The sequence below is a fragment of the Varroa jacobsoni genome, unplaced genomic scaffold, assembly GCF_002532875.2.
Source record: "Varroa jacobsoni isolate VJ856 unplaced genomic scaffold, vjacob_1.0 scaffold_875, whole genome shotgun sequence".
In the NCBI taxonomy this organism is placed as follows: Eukaryota; Metazoa; Arthropoda; class Arachnida; order Mesostigmata; family Varroidae; genus Varroa; species Varroa jacobsoni.
This window is the reverse complement of record NW_019213777.1, coordinates 125,725-142,479: the sequence shown is the minus strand read 5'-3', so window position 1 is coordinate 142,479 and position 16,755 is coordinate 125,725. Positions and strand designations below refer to the sequence as shown.

At 41.7% G+C, this 16,755-nt stretch overlaps 1 protein-coding gene across 5 annotated transcripts in view; it reads right to left on the bottom strand.

Moving 5' to 3' along the window:
• Nucleotides 1-16,755, bottom strand: part of MESR3 (misexpression suppressor of ras 3) — a 70,889-nt gene that overhangs the window by 13,714 nt on the left and 40,420 nt on the right. The window contains exon 1 of one of the 5 annotated variants that reach the window (XM_022840615.2): nucleotides 8,462-9,195. The exons of the other annotated variants lie outside the window; for them this stretch is intronic. The gene's annotated coding sequence lies outside the window, so the exon portion shown is untranslated. Of the gene's footprint in view, nucleotides 1-8,461; nucleotides 9,196-16,755 lie in introns of those variants that run through there. 5 annotated transcript variants of the gene reach the window in all.

Below are 16,755 nucleotides of genomic sequence, written 5' to 3'. Positions count from 1 at the left end.
AAGACAGCCGGTTTGTATAGACATTAATATTAGATCTACCGCTGCCAGTGGTAGCATGTATACATACACGACGGTCTTCAACACCATATTACACAGGAACACCACATTGTGCCAATGATTACGATCACTCAAGTGGCCTTCGTCGCTAGCTGCCAATACCGCCAACGGAAAGGCCGATCAAACGATGGCATTTTGAAGCAAACGAAGCTGCTGCAGCAGCAACAGTAACACGTGACATATCTAACCACTGAGAGATGATTCCGGGTATTCAGTGAGGCTCAAGCCTCACGGTGATTTTATCGTATCACACAGAGAGTCGTACCGATGATCGGAAGTTCAAGCGACTGGCCCTTCTAACATGACGACGTTCATTCCACGTCGTACGGGTGGATATGCATGCCCCCCGTCGCGTGTTTAGGTAAGTAATATAGCGCCAACCTCACTCACTAATGCAATACGTCATATTACTGGAATAAATAACTTGGAAGGTAGAGTGAAGATATTTTCGTTGAGAGATTGAGCGATCTGCGGAGATCGGCAGGACTGGCTTCGTTCGTCACGACGTATGAGTTAGAGTTTTTGTGATTTTTTGCCGAACGAATACGACCGCTGGCGAAACAGCAAACGCATGATTTTTTTATCCAACCATTTTTAAATTTAAACCACGAGGGCTTTTGCACGGTTGTAAATGCTTGAAATAGCCCTCGCCGCTTTGAAGTTGTACGAGGACCATTCTGCCGGTTACTACTCTAGCTATCGGTTTGCCTGTTATGGTGCCATACGATCAGATAGGTAGTTAATATCACCGATCAATAGCGTACATTGTAGTCCGTATTTGTACCTGAATCGATTAAGTATACATCACATTAGGGACGTTAAGCGCGAATGAGAAAAATTCAACGAAATCTAGATGGTGACAGCACGATAATGATGTCATCACTGGATTTAGCTACCGCAACAAGATGAAGAAGATTTACTATTATTATTTGTTCGAATGCATATAGATCCAAACGTACGCTAGTACTGTCCTATCTAGGCGTCAGCATATGGGGCCTGAGGTATCCGGGCATCTGATTTCAGTTCCATATAAAATCGCTTACCTCTGTTATTATCTGCCTATAAAGACAATGAATTTTATGCGATATGCGCGTAATATGAGTATATGGGTCTTCTACAGAGCTTACAGATAGGAAAGTCAGGTATGATCGTATAGTGCGTGTGTATGTGTATAACATTATACGATACGATTTATTCCTAAAGTATGAAGAAATCAACGCATGTGTTCTACTTTTTGCTAGAGCCGCTGTTTAGTGTATCTTCATACAAGCTACATATGTAGCTTTATATGTAACTGGCCTAATAGGAACGATCAAGTGTTTGTATTCACTGGTTGTCTGATATAGACCGAGCTTTACATACCATAATATTTCCATCTTACTCAATTCAGTCGTACCCTGCATTTTAAGCTGTGCATGCAACTGGACGAAATATGAATGAAAACATGCTACGTCCATTGATTCGGTGACTCGTTCACCGGAAATAGGCAGTTTTTTACCGGTAGCAGACTTCTTACTTGGCCCTTAGATACATATCCACAGGTACAAATTATTCCATCTGACAGTAATGCAAACGTGTCCAACAGTTACCATTTACCGTACGCAATTGTTAATGCAACAAGTACAGCCAAATTGGTGGCGATGACCCATCGGCAATATTGATATTTCCTATTTCTGGTCCTTTAATAGCTCAATGATATATGTGTAGCACAGTGACTGCAGAAACTGCCTGCTTCCGCAACGCGGGCAAGCGCCATTGTGGATGGTTTTGTTGTGGGTACGAATCTCTTGATGTTATTATCGCCCCACGTATGCCGTATTTGTTATCATTATATGTCTAACTGCGTACCCCTAAGAACTTACAGCATTACTCGATATCAACTAACGACCATTGCGGTTAAGTTAGCTACTGTCCGTTCACTGATTCGAAATAATAATGTCACCCGACCGCTGGTATAGTGGCTCAGCATAAAACCGATTTTGGTAGGGCAGAAAGGTCGTCTAGAGGGTCCTGTTACGCCATAAAAAGAATAAACGTGTCCGAGTGACAACCAACACGTCTACGGTGATGTCGAAGTCAATGGACGTCGTACGGCAATCATCAAGCACGTGTTGCATGAATATAGTGGTACTAATTTGTGGGCGAAATCCAAATTGAATCGTTTTAATGAAAGTATTTATAAATATATTTAGTGTATATAGCAAGCCATGGCCGCTCGCATACTTGGCGTCAGCTACTAACGGCAGGCAAAAATTAGCGTACTTCCATGCATTCGTACATCTATACATTACTAGGTAATGGTTTATAAACTACTTTCTATATGGTAGATTTGAAAGCAGAATTCTCTGATTTCGAAAGCGAATAGAGAAATGGGTAGAGCGGTGGACTTCTCGGGGTACCAAATAGGTTCATGTCTTATACGCAGATGTAGATTCGTCGATTATTTTGGTGGTCACGCTATTTGCATAGCACGCAAGAACATTATCCAAGAAACAGCATGAAATGAAAACAAAAATAATTAGAAACGTAAGATCTAACGGTCATGATACTAGCAAGGCGTATGAAGTATTATACTCTACAGAAGACGCAATACGAGTCCAACGATCTGCACTGCTCAGAACAGAATGGCCATCTGAGTTTTTTTCCCCATCCATCACAAAGTAGAAGATGCTAAATGTGTTTATGCCACTTGTGCTAGTAGTGCTTTCTTCTTTGCCCACTTTATTCGGCGATCGCCATCTTGCCAAAATCGCACATCCATCAGGTCAATGCCCACCATCTCGTTGCATTAGCAACAGCATCAGAACGGCTATGGCTGTGATAGTAAATAAGCTAATTCAACAATGGCGAATCGGTGGAACTCTGAAAAAATCCTTATTTTTGCATTTTTTTTTTAGCACGCGGTTTCCGTTTCTTGTTTCTGATATTGTTGTGGCGGTCGCATGAACTAGGTGACTCGTGTCTACCTATTACAGCTTGTCCTAGATTGACTGGCGCAATTTTCGGCCCAAGTCTAGGGCAACGATCAAAGCCACTTCTGTGATATTTATCACCCGTTTGCCGGTCTCCTACAGCCGCGAATACATGATATGACTATAAATATGAATATATATTCGGTACAAAATATATAAGATAAGTCGGATGGCATGGTTATCAGTCAGTGCGTTGATTTATTCGCGTAACATAGAGGAATATATGGACTGTTTTACAGTAAACGAAGTCACCATTTAGGCGGTTTAATGCTTGGCCTCGATAGAGACAACGATTAGTTTATACCTTCATAACAACGGCAAAATAAACATCATCCTACTAATTCGTAACTGTACAAAGCTGTATATCTGAACATTTTTTAGTCTAAGTAACATTACCTCATTTATATGATAGCGAAGTGCCCATCTAAACACTATCTGTTCTCTCAGTATACGCTTAACTGAGGCATTTTCTTTTGATAACCGTTGCCTTACCGATTTTGCAAACGTAGCCACTAGTAGCAACCTAATTTAAGTAATTTAATATTATCGTCATTTTCATCACCGTACGTTTACCAATTCTGCAAGGAAAACAGCTTTTGATATCTACGCTCGAACAGCATCTATGATTCTAACCTAGTATATAGATAAAAACTTTCATAAAACAATCACTCAAAAGCACTATAATGGCACAACGTAAGCAATGAGTATCAATCGACGTTACATCAAACAATACAGAGTAGCCAATTAGCAGGTGGCATCAGGAGGAAGAAAAAAAAAAAACAGAAAAACTGCAGGATATCATCATTGCGTAATGAAATTGATTTTTCGAAATTTTCTTCAACACTATATTCCAATCGCTAGTATCGATGTATGCAAGTTTCTACTAGACTGCAGAATATTGCATAGGCACTGCCCGATAACGTCAATTAGATAACTGAGAGCGGTTGAGAGCCATTGCCTTGACAAAAACGCCAGCTTCGCATTTTAACGAGATAGGTCTATCCAGTGTAGAGGTATTTTCAAACAGCTATAACCAGGAAGCAGTCGTTTCACTCAACGAATAATTAATTTTTAATATGGTCAATTTCTTATTCACAATATAGGCGACAGTTAGGCATCCATCCGATTAGCTTTGTCTAGCGTATGGCAAGGACGTATGATCGAATTAACTGGGCCACCGGATAGAGGCAGTGTATGTTTGTGACTAGCAAACAAACGAACACCCGACCAATTCCTTACCGATATTTACTCAGTTCCCCTTTTTATACTTGAATAACGTGTATATAGATACTTGAACTTTTACTGATAAGTTTGTTCAGTTTTATAGGTGTCCACTTGACTACATATTGGCAGTAATTAAATTCTGCATGTTTGTTATTTGTTGAATTATCATTAACGTGTGCATATATCTATTGAATAGATAAAGTTGCAACTGACCTGGACCAAGTGGGAAGAGTAGGTCCACGTGATTTGCTAGTGGGCGATTAACTGTAGACAATTAATAGATGAAGGTCGGATATGTGCGAACGCAAGTGCAACTGTTCAGCTAGTCTGGGCCTAAGGCGCGTGAGCCTGACAAGCGCCACAATGCAAGGCTCGTTAGTAAGGTCGGCGCCTAACCCTTATCGTGGTAGTGGGTTGAAGCTTTGGGTCACGGCAATACTGTCAGTCGCCTACATTGACCGCATTTTTTGCGCAACGGTCATGAAGGCCACCATACCTAGTTCGACTTCGGGACCCCTATACCGTCAGGTTAAGTATAGGTTAGTTGTACCTGTCTTCTAATCGATTGCAAGACCTAGACGAGCCGCACGAAGCTTTGGCTATGCGCCCACATGATTAGGCTGTTGAGCGAGAATAAGTAAGAACCAGTTAACCAATGGACAATGAGATGTCCCGAATAGACATTAAGCAATCAGGACAAAGCTTGCGTCACATGTCCTGAGAAGATCAATTAAAATTATTTATGTCGATTAAATATCATGAAAAGTTCTGTGACAGTTTGAAAAGGTCACTGTTAATTTTAGAGTCTTGAATTTATTGTTTTTGTGTCAATTTCGATTACTTTTTATTTTTCTCCTATTCGAACTGGTGTGAAATGGAGATTTAAATTGATAGGTGACAGGTGGTTACGGGTTGTACATGCTGTGACCATAGAGCCACAACGTTATCGAGAGCTTGTCTTCAAGGCATTCAGTAAATGGTTAGGTAGAACTAGAGAGTTCGTTTCGATAACTATCCTCAATAGGCAGTTACTCGGCAGGGAGTAAAAAAAAAATAGATTGCAGGGTCAACAATCGAACTAATGATATGAAGCAAACACCTCGCTCCGTTTTTTTGTCCCACCCTATAGTTAGCATATTGCTATGGTTTGTTTCATCGGCCTCGTAGTATCGGACTAAAACTGTCAAATCCTTCTGATTAATCTTATAACTATAAAGCGTATGGACGCTCGTCTATTTTGTATAGTTGGTCCAGTGTGCATCATGATCTTTCCAGAACAATGGTCATTTCCGGTTCGTCTCTGGGTAAGTAACGTTTCTACAAATAAACTTTTACAGTGAACTTTGTCTGCTAGACCGCTTTACGTAATCGTGAAACATTTTGTCTTGTGAGCGTCGCTTGTCGAGTAGTTCGATGGAGTGCGTTGTCCTAGCAATAGGCATGACGCCAACAGTTATTATGCATAATTGTTTTATCGCTTTTCAACGAATTCAACGACCTTTCATTCTGTAAATAATAAAGTCTGAGCGAAAGCTCAATGCATACCAGTTTTCTAAAGGGTATTTTGATCAAGAGCCTTGACTGCGGGCGTTCCATTTGTTTACTTTCTACTTCATCTGTAAAAATGGCATCAATAGCCCTCGTCTGCTTCGGTCTTTCTGTAAAATCATTGTATAGACTATGCATGCCTTTTTGCATTTCTGTATTTAAAAAAAGTATAGTCAATAGTTCTTTGTAAAAAAAAGAATTCATTGTTCTGTTATTCCCAGCGAGAGATTCGACGGCGGTTGTGCATTATCGTTACCATTTTTCGTATCTATAAGTGTTTTTCTTATTTTGATATTATTTCCCCGAAACCAATCATTCCTCTGAGACGATCTCTCAATCAGACGATCTCAAATGGATTAATTACTACAGTCAATTCCGTTGACCATTAGGTAAGGTCAGGTGATATCTAATTTAAAGCACATTTGTACTATTGTGTAGTTGTTTGAGGTTTATGTTAATTAGATCTTGCTTCGTATCAGACCAGTGGGTCACTTTGTGCCCACCCGCAAAGCTATCAAATGTTCGCTACGACTATATACAGTGCCTTACTGCTATACATAGTTGAAGCGATTACCCGTCGAAGTTTCTTACAAATTTCATTATTCAGTCTTACCCCTTCTTCCGGGGTCACTTTGTTCGTAGGCTAATTAAATGGCACCGTGTGTCTGTTCTGTCTCACGATGAAGACATGCTATGCTATTATTTTTAGCTGTTTCTGTACGTATACGTTTTGCGTATTTCGCACAGAATTATACCTATGAAAGATCACCCCGTTTAGTTGAACCGAATAATATTGATATTGATACGGTAATGCAACAAGATGATAAGGACAACGGCAAAAGGCAACCATGAATCGTCAATTACAAGAAAAAGAAACACATAGAATACCAACTTAGAGCTGAAAAAACTTCACAGCGTATCGGCTAAGTGTCATCATCGCGTTAGCCGATAGCTAATATGTATACACGGATGCACCTTCTACATAATACATACAACGGGAATACACAATTGTGTGACACCAGCCTTGAGGCCCTCAGTTGTTAGGCTGTCAGGTCGAACACGACCTACTCAGCCTAGCCAGCGAGGCGGAACGCGACTGTTTTCCAACGAATATACGAACGTCTCTGCACTGTGTAATGGTGGCTTGACGCCACACATCCTACATGTACGTACATACTGGCTAAAAAAGTTCGCATGTTTCCATCCACCGTGCTAGGATACACGTGTCAGTCTATGCGACATCGAAACCACAATATCCAAAATAATGATTATTATTTTTATAATCGTCACTTCACTGCTGTACGTTAGTTCAATCAGCTTTAGGATACATCGTTCGTTCGTGACGCTTGTCTTCGCTTGAATTCTTTCTGTATATGTATATAAATTATTTTGATCGTGATTACTATATTAGCATTTTCGGGCGACAAGGGTCGTCTTAATAATTCTTCACTCTGACCCAACTTTAATATATATAAATCAACGTTACCGCTGGTGTCACTGTCAATAGTCTTCCACGGTCGGTCTCTACGCGCGACCGGACGCACTACTGCCGCCATGCTGCCCCTATTCGGCGCGGTCTTCGTTGCCGCTGACCTTGAACAGCAAAAATAGGTTGTAGTACGTTTCGCGTTTTTACAGAGTTAGTACAGAGCGTTTCGCGCAGACGGTGAGTTCAGAATAGAAGAAAAAAACGGTTCGATAACAAATCAGAAATGAGCCAATTGGCCCGAACAGAAAGAACTGGGCGTTTCTATCGTAGTTACAATATACGCACACGAACAAGCATCGAAAAACAGAGGAAAAAAATGTTTGATTCAATGCAGAGTGCAATACCGACGAATGCGAAATGTATGCGCTCGCCGGCTCGCGGCAATTACTTAAATTGGCTCTTTCGATAACTGCTTACTAAAGATAAACACCGCCTGATAGATGATCAGTTTTATATACATATATATATATATATATATATATATATATATATATAGTCCGAGGCGGGCTGCGCCAGCAAGGGATAAGCGCGCCGCGTCGGACACTGCAGCGTCTGTCGACAGTCACTACTATTGATTCGTTCAATGCATTGTTGTTGCCATTCTTATTGCTGTGTTTGCTATTGCTGCTGTTTATTGTTAATTAAAACGTTGCCAACTTATCGTAGTACCCTCTTGGAGAAGCCTCGGCGGCCACTTTGCATGGACAAGTGAATCGAGATCCGTACATTATGAGATTTCGTCTGTCGTCGTTCTTGTAACACGCAAAAGTCGTCCGCGGCTATGTTAAGCAGGGGTGCAGAAGTCAGCCGAACCCAGTTACAGAGATAGCCCGAACTACAGGGACGATCGACTACGTATACGCCGGTGCCATTCAGTTACAAATAAGAATAATGAGCGTGCTTAGCTATAAGCATCGGAGGTGCGCCTTTCGGGAAATGCCAACAAATCGTCTTTATTGATTGCTAAAATCACTAGTTATATGTTCTTTCAAACGTGACTTGTTGGCAAGTCGTATTTGTTTACCTCTAGGATAAGGCACACTTTTTACTGGTTTCTGTGTGAGTCAGTGGAGCGAGAGTACTTTAAATCGAAGCGCGATTTCTAATCCAGGAAGCGGCCATTCTCGTATTACGCAGAAAAAAAGAAAGCAGCGTTGCTTCGAGTACTTACCAGCTTGAATTAGCTAGAAAATAGCTTGTGAGTGGTCGATCGAACATTGCTGTTAGGACACGCCGTCTGCAGTAACGCGTATGTTGACTAGCAGTCTGTCTATAAGCACTGGCTGATGGGCTTGCTCGAATAGGAAGATTACTTAGCCATGAAAGCGTTTATCCGTCACACGTCGTATATGATATATTCACTAAGAATGGAAATAACAAAAGTGGAACTGTTGCGTCAGAATCGAGCCGATGCAAATGTTTGCTAGTACGAGTGAAGCGTCAGGGAACGAGTGAGCTGACGAGTAGCAGCTGCGGTTGCCAGGCTGTCTTCAGTTCTCAAGTGAACTCACGCTCGAAACGTGTCTTCTCGTACGCTATGGCATCCATTATCCATGCTTACCATTTTCATTATTGCAAAGTTGTTTTCGCGGAAAATCTTTCGCTTAGAGCCCGCAGAGCGAATTGCTCTCGACAGATTGAACTTGTTCCATATCTGTGCAGCTTTCTTCCGATCCGGGACGGACATGGTACGCATTATTGAACAAAATGATAATAGTAAGAATGGCGCAGCGAATAGTTCGTTCGAGGAGTGAAGCACAATGGCACGGGCGGTACAGGCTTACCTGCTGAAGCGCTATAGACTATGAATTGCTTTTGTCTTGTTTTTGGCTAATAGAACGCGGCGGATATCTGCATACAGTGTGCTTCAAGCGGTCTTCGTTGTCGAACTGCACACAGTCTTCTCGACTACGCTAGACCTGGAGCCAGCGGCAGCTGCACATTGTACGCAGCAGTAGGCTGATTAGTTGTTGTTTGTATGATACAACGCACGAATGGAGAGGGGCGGTAACAGGGAGCAGAAAAAAAGGGCATTCCTATTTAGTCATCGTTGGTCATCATCTGTCATTCCTCCTCTATCGAATAGATCGCATTCTATTTGTAACTTATCTTAGACAAATTGTAGACTATTTCTGTCATTTTCGAGAACAATATATAGCCCCTGCGTGTCTACAACATCTACATATTTTCTCTGTCCATTATAGCAGCATTTCGGACAGGAGAGTCGGCGCGGTCTCCTTGGTCGTCTTCGAATAACGACGATTGATTCGTAAATTCTCAGAATCGACTTGAGCAGTATCGGGTGAAAACACACACAGTAATCGGCCGGTAATAAAGAGAACGAAAAAGAAAGCTGAACGATGCGCCGCTTACATAATAGCCTCGCAATAGCACTGCTCACGTACATTTAATCTGTGCAGATATCGAAACTATCGTAGCTGTTGTGTAATAATCATGATTCCTGTGCAATCTGAAGTACAAATCAAATCGAGGTACCTAACCCGCATTTTCGTTTTGGATTTCCCCCGTCTACTGGAACCAGCCGTCATCATGAAGAAGGCATTACCAAAAGTGATATCTTTAGCGATTAATTCGACTGCGGTGTGTTTGCTAAGGGCCTGCCATCGGTTGGCAGAACGTTCACTTACGTCTTTCGTCTAAAAGACGCCTCGCGCTGACTGCGGGAACGAGTTGAACGACGACGAAATATGTCGGTACGTGAAATTGGGCAATGCAGAAAGTTACATACATTGATTATTATTATAGTTCCATGTATGTTCCTATGTTTTTTTCTAGCGTAAGCCTGTCGTGTAATTTTCTGATGACAAGCACGTGCATTAACATTGGTAATAGCTGCTTGCGACAGCATTATCAAGAGAATTGCAGATAGTGATGAAGTTGATACCGTATGTTCGTGTTTCCATAGAGAAACCCTATATGCTCCGTCCAGAACTAATTAGATCAATCGTCCGTCTTGAAACGATTCAGCTTCAATCTGTAATACTAACTAAGCGTTGTTCTATTTATAAATAACGCTTCGAATATAGATGTTTGAGTGGCGGTTATCTTGCTATTTTTTAGGCCCATGGCTATAAACGTCAGTCATCCGGTGTGCCCTAACACCAACGATGGGATGATGTCATCCAACCACGCATAGGGATAATGTCGCTTACTGCCTGTTTGTAGAAGCGGCAGCTAGTTCCCCTCGTAAAGAATCGCCGCTAACGCCGGCACGAATAATGCCGTATAAATATTTACACTCGACATCTCCGCCTCGACAATGGGCCTGTACATCGTTCTATCGGCCCAGCGAATTCAAGGTTAACGTGGAAGAGCCAGAGAAACTGATCTTCTGTCGGTCTCATTATACTACCTTTTCAAGCTATCAACAAATACGGACGAGCAGTCAAACCAAACATAAATGAATAATAACATTAATAATAAGGACGTAAATCAACATTATTGCAAGAACATAAACACGAGAAAGCAAAGCTTAGGAAATGACTCAGGGCAGCGTCAGAACGACGAGAGGAATGATTACGCTTGTAGCCCTATCGTTTTGCCCGTGTAACTATTTAGTCAGCGATAGCACTAAGTGCTGATTATACGGCGCGTACTATAGTTCTCGTGTCGGTTAAGTGACGAATACAGAAATGTTTTTTCGATGCTCCTCTGTCAGTCAGCGCAAGCAAATTTCAATCTCCAAAAACAAAATATATAAAGATGATTTGGTCGAAGTTGGAATACAATTTTATATCCCGCCATATCATTAGCTAAGAACATGATATTCTAAGCTTTCGTATAATAACAGACGTTGTCACGGGTGTTCTTATTTAAATTTATGTCGTCTATAATTGCTCTTAAGGCGCAGGGTGTGCCTGATGCTGTCGGGGCAATTGGTCTTCAGTACGTTTTTCACGCGTAAATAGCACATGTCGACTTGTATACATGTGCGCGCAGACAAACGGTGACATTGAAAGTCTTCGCTAGAAGGGCATTTGACTTGAGAAGTACCGAAGCAGTTCAGATTTCAGCTGAATCGTCGTAATGAAGTTCGCCACGTTCTCTGTCCAGCTTCATCAGCGGAAACAGGAGACGCGATCCAAGCGCTTCAACACCGAATATATCCTAATGAGCATAAACGGTGTCCGTTGAGCGAACGTCTGGCCAACTGTCGTTGAAGAATTGCGCAACAAATAATACATTCTGTGAAGTGATGGTAAAAGCAGTGGCAAAAAACGTTATAAAAGCGTAAAGCTGTGCTGGAAGCGGTAGGAAACAGCCCGCACGTGCCTGAACAGTGAATTGTTTTGCAATACGTGTGCGAGTACGTAGCGGTGTTCGGCTGACATCTGTCTCAGAAAACGCGCAGATTTATTAATTCATGAATAGAAGCCTAGGTAAAGATTAGTCTTCCTTTTCCTGTCATGGCCACCACTACGCCTCACCCACAATGTTACTTCTAGCTGCCGCATGATCTAATAGACGAATTGGGAAATCTGATCCACAGGCGTACGTGTAACGCTGGACGCCACTGATTTAAACGCAATTTTGTGGACAAGCAGTTTTATTATAATGGCAAAACTTAGCTTACTATAGGGATGACATCTGCAATTGTACAAATGGCTGATGGCGGATAGGCCCATAACGCACACGCTGAAAGGCGAGAACAAGAAGTAAAACGAAAGACAACAAATGACTGTATCGTACGACGGCCATAAAGATGTAAGGACAACGTTTGTGCGTAACTACTTATTGCCGTGTTGGCTATTAAGCTCGCCTTCGACATTTAGGTCGAGTTTTTCTTCATCATAAGTCCGTATCAATTACAGTAGCGAATTATTATTGCTCGTCGATGCTGATGTCCGGTTTATACGAACAAGCAACACCTCCTAGTTATTGGTCAACAACATTTCCAAGTACCTATTTCAGGCTACGTATTATAGGAGGAACCCGACATCGAAATAGGCGTGTCTTTGGGCTAACTTGGCTGGAATGATATTTCTACATCTGCTCTTTCACATCTACTATGTATTGAGACGGACTAGCGGCTATAGATGTCCAATGGCGTGCGTAAAATGTCGTCTACAGGCAACAAACAACAACGTAGACAGCGATAGCAAGTTCAATATGAACAGCGGTGCCGCATCTTATCGCTTATACGAGCAAATAATAACTAGTGACTATTAGCGTTCCACAAGTCACCCAACAGAGCGATATGTTTAATCGTACAACTGCTCATGCAATCGTTCGATAAAAAGGTTAGGTAAAGATGGGCGTGCAAGTATTACATCGACCAGCGTGCATTCTTCATTGCAAACAGCATAATCGTTCAGCTATCAGTTTTTTACCATATTATTGAGTTAACGAACACCATACAGTTGTCCCGTGTAACTTGAAGAACGAAAACTCTCAAAGCAAAAGATGGCAGGAGGCGATAAGAAGGATCAGACTAGTGTTTCTGCGTGTGGGCGTGTATGTCCGTACCAGCTGCCGTAACTACAGCAAGCGCATCGTGCCATCATCGTCTCCTGACGACCGCATCGATATCATTAGAAACAACCTTAGCCATACTTATTATATTCTTAGTATAATTATCGAGAAGCGCCAGCGGCTCATGTCATTGTGGTAGCAGTGAAGGGCAACCTCTTGCGAAAAAGACCACGGGGGCAGCGCCGACAATGTACGCTGACTATGATCACCAAATTCTCTTCGAAATTGAATACTCCGTCTCGTCCCGCTTAATAGTATAACTTACGAATAGCAGCCAAAATAGTAGGAGTAGTTCAAAATTTTCCAATTTCTTCATAAGAGTATTGCTTGAATGGCGACAATCATAGTTATCAGCAAGTATCTTTATTCGTTTCGCTATACCTGTCTATCCTCCGACTGCTTGTCTGCCGATAGAGAAGTACATTGTTGTCATTTTATCACACGATAATATTTATATAACAGCAGACCACAACTACCAGCCCTGTCCGTTGACACCAAATGCTGTTTCTCATTCATGTCATGGACTAAGTGAATCAACTATGCACCTTTCTACGCGTTTACCGCTAGAAAGGCCATATTTCCGTGATAACAAAGCAATGCTTACGCTCATCGCAGGTGTAACCGTTAAATTACTCGCGCCATATCCGTGTCACTATGGTGATCATGTATGGACAACAATCATTCCCATAATCATTCACCGCGTCATCCAATATAGTACTACTACCGAACGTACGATTACTATGGCAGCAGCAAGACTTTGCTACAAATTCAGCTAAGTTATCTGACAATTTTGAACGCACTATAATACAGTAGCACACTGGAATTATATAGGGGGGAGGGCAGAAACACGCCCACGCAGACGGACAAACATCAGCTTCTGTTACATACCGGCCTAGCTCGACCAGACAGCATAGATACGGAGCCATAGTGCCTCTGGCTTTTCATTGGCCTCATTATTGCTATATTGTCGGGCGATCACCATTTGCAAACCGTATTAGACAATTATTACAACTGCAGTGCTGACGACGCGAGACGAGAGTTCGAGAGGATCGATTTGGAAGACCTTCTTCGGCAATTCAATTGCGTTCAGAACGTATATAGGCACGAAATCTTTCTTTTCCGCATAGTGACAGTTATAACCATAACGCGATACTTTCTGTCATAGCAGCAGCAGAAGACGAAACAGAACTTTAAAAAAAAATGGCAACTTCTGTTAGCTGCAAAAGTGGTTCTGTTGGTTCACAAATGCCCCTCCCTTCCCTGCATCCCAGATGCCCATTTTGTAGAGGCGGAACGCGGTCGTCATTGAATCAGTAATGATTCTGGTCACGGTATATGGCTGCCAGATAGAAACGGGCACGATCTATTAGCACGGCTATTGCCATTCGACCGACACCCAACCTCCCGCATGACCCCACGCCCTTGAGCGTACGATTAGTATTGTCCTCACTGATGGGAATGTTTCGACTTTCCAAAAGTACTTACAATACCCAGCTATGGCATTAGCAGTTCCACTAGTGTTGGTCGCGCTTCGTTGATTAATAATGTCAACATCTCGTTCCTTCCCATGTTTTCTATTTTCAAATCTCGCTTGTTATTTTTTCTCCTTTTTATTATTCGTCGTCATTTGATTTGATCTTTTTTTTCTACTGAAAGAGAGAATAACGAGGATCGTTACCTCGTGTTATGTATTTTATAAGCTACAAAATCAAGATACGACAAACGCATGCGGGGATAGATAGGTTTTGTATTGGGAACGTGCTTAATTGTCGCTGCTTTTTTAGTTCCGATCATCAATCTTGGGTGGGCGAATTAAAGTCGACGGTAATAAATTTAATTTGATTTCGCTATTCGTCTTGTTTGCCCGCAAAAGGTTTCCATGAAACGCTGAAGAAAATTTTGCTATCTGGTCGAGTTGACAAAATTCCCTCCTTTTCCTCTACGCTGACAAAAAGAACGTTTATCCTTCTCTATAAGATGTTTATCGCTGCAATAAAATTAACTACGGGCAGGTGAATCAGTAAAATGAAAATGAAATCAAGTTTTTGTGAAATACCCAACGCCACGAAGTTTCGCTTCTAAACGGGCGCACTTTATATTTTTTTTTGAGTAGGGCAATTCGTTAATCTGTGAACTGCGGGAGATTCTCATCGCGGCATAAGCATGCGAGTGTGGAACGTTTGTGAAACATTCAAAAAACATGCTCCACGAACGGCCGTTAACTTTGATCGAATTATCTAAACAGTCCATTAGATAAACAGGTGACTAAACTTGGTGCATGTGCTGATAGAAACCGCATTTTCTGCCGGTGACTGTGCGTGGATTCCACTGCCGCCTAATTGTGATGTATTAGTTGCTTCGAGCTGTTTCGTCTGCTCCCGCTGTTGGTCGTTTGTTTTTTGTTGTATTACTGGCGTTATCGAGAGCGATACGCTGCTGACTACAGTCAAACGTCGCTTGGCGGAACATTTCTCTGCTCAGCGGTGCCGTTACCGCTGCGGCTGAGGGAGAGGGGGACTTGTTACTTGTGTGTTTACGTCTTTTACTGGTCGTGGTTAGACACGCAAAATTGGTTGGGCTGGAGAGATTCAGATCCAATACGCACTTGTCGTGTACTGTGTCTGAGAAAGCGGATGGGTAAAGGTTGGAGAAAGACGAACTGATTTTACAGGGTTGTGATATAATGTCTTATACTGTTTTTTTCTTATTAACTTATCCTGATTAAAAGCGACGGATAGGATTTGACTTGATTTTTGCATAGTAGAGCTACTGCTGCACCATAAGAATAATAATAGTCATTCTTGTCATGTTCGGCCAAAGCAGTGTATAGTTGTGTTTATATCTTATGCATTAAGCAACGACCACGGATTTGATCGTTGATGGTTACTAAAATATCTGTTACTACATTCGTGTGGCGCTGTTGGTGCACTTATTATCTACTATGTTATCAGCTAGTGAAGAAAACTATCGGTTGAATAAGCAAATCACGATTTGTTGTATGCAATTACACCATAATCGAAAATACAGATGTAGGCAAATCAAGTCTCATTTGTCCGCAGACGGCAGTAGATAAACGTAGAGCAAACAGCTTACAAGCTCAGCACCAAAATTAAGTTTGGCGCACTCACGACCATAACCGAGTGAAAGAAAGTCAGGCAGACTTGGAACACAGGTAATTGAAGTATTCTGATCAATTTCAAGGTCGCATTACCCGAAACGATATTTTTGATAATTTCATTAACTGGCATAGGAATGGCCTTCAACATTTGGATTCAAATACTATTGTTATCCTAATAGGAAACAACAATGACTTTGAAAAATGACCCGAAGTTCCAAAAAAGAGGGAGCTGAAACTTTCGCACATAAGCACGAATTTGTCTTTGTCAACACGTCAATTGCAGACGACTTATTGAGATACTGTCAGCCAAACCGAAAACGACGCCTATGAAAAAATCGAATGGGACAAATCGTGTTAAACTAGATGCTTGATTAGAGAGTGCGGGTACAGGTCAAATAAGGTGGGCCGGCGGAAGTGATACGATGAATGGTGTAAAACTAACCAAGGGAGCGTACGCCCAAAATACAGCCTAATGAAGAAAGCAAAACAGCAAACATCGCGATCTGCGATGCGAATAGTCGACGGGAATTAGAAACGTATTGTCGGATTCCTCTGCGCGGTAAACAGACTGTTTCAATTTTACTTTTCGTCTGTAGTCAACGCTAGGGCCAAATCTCTCCGCCAAGACACGAACAGTGCCGGTCAGTAAATAAATATTAGCTTACCATATATCTGTGAATACACACGTAGTTCGGAGTATTGTTGAAGAAGTTTGGCTTTTAAAGGAACAGTCCTTGGCGTATTATTCTAAGTGGACTAATAACTTCTCTTTTGTCAACATCTTACGTAGTATTACGATACTTTTCGAACACGTTGTTAACCTTTGAAAGTTTTAAATGAAATGACATTTCCTC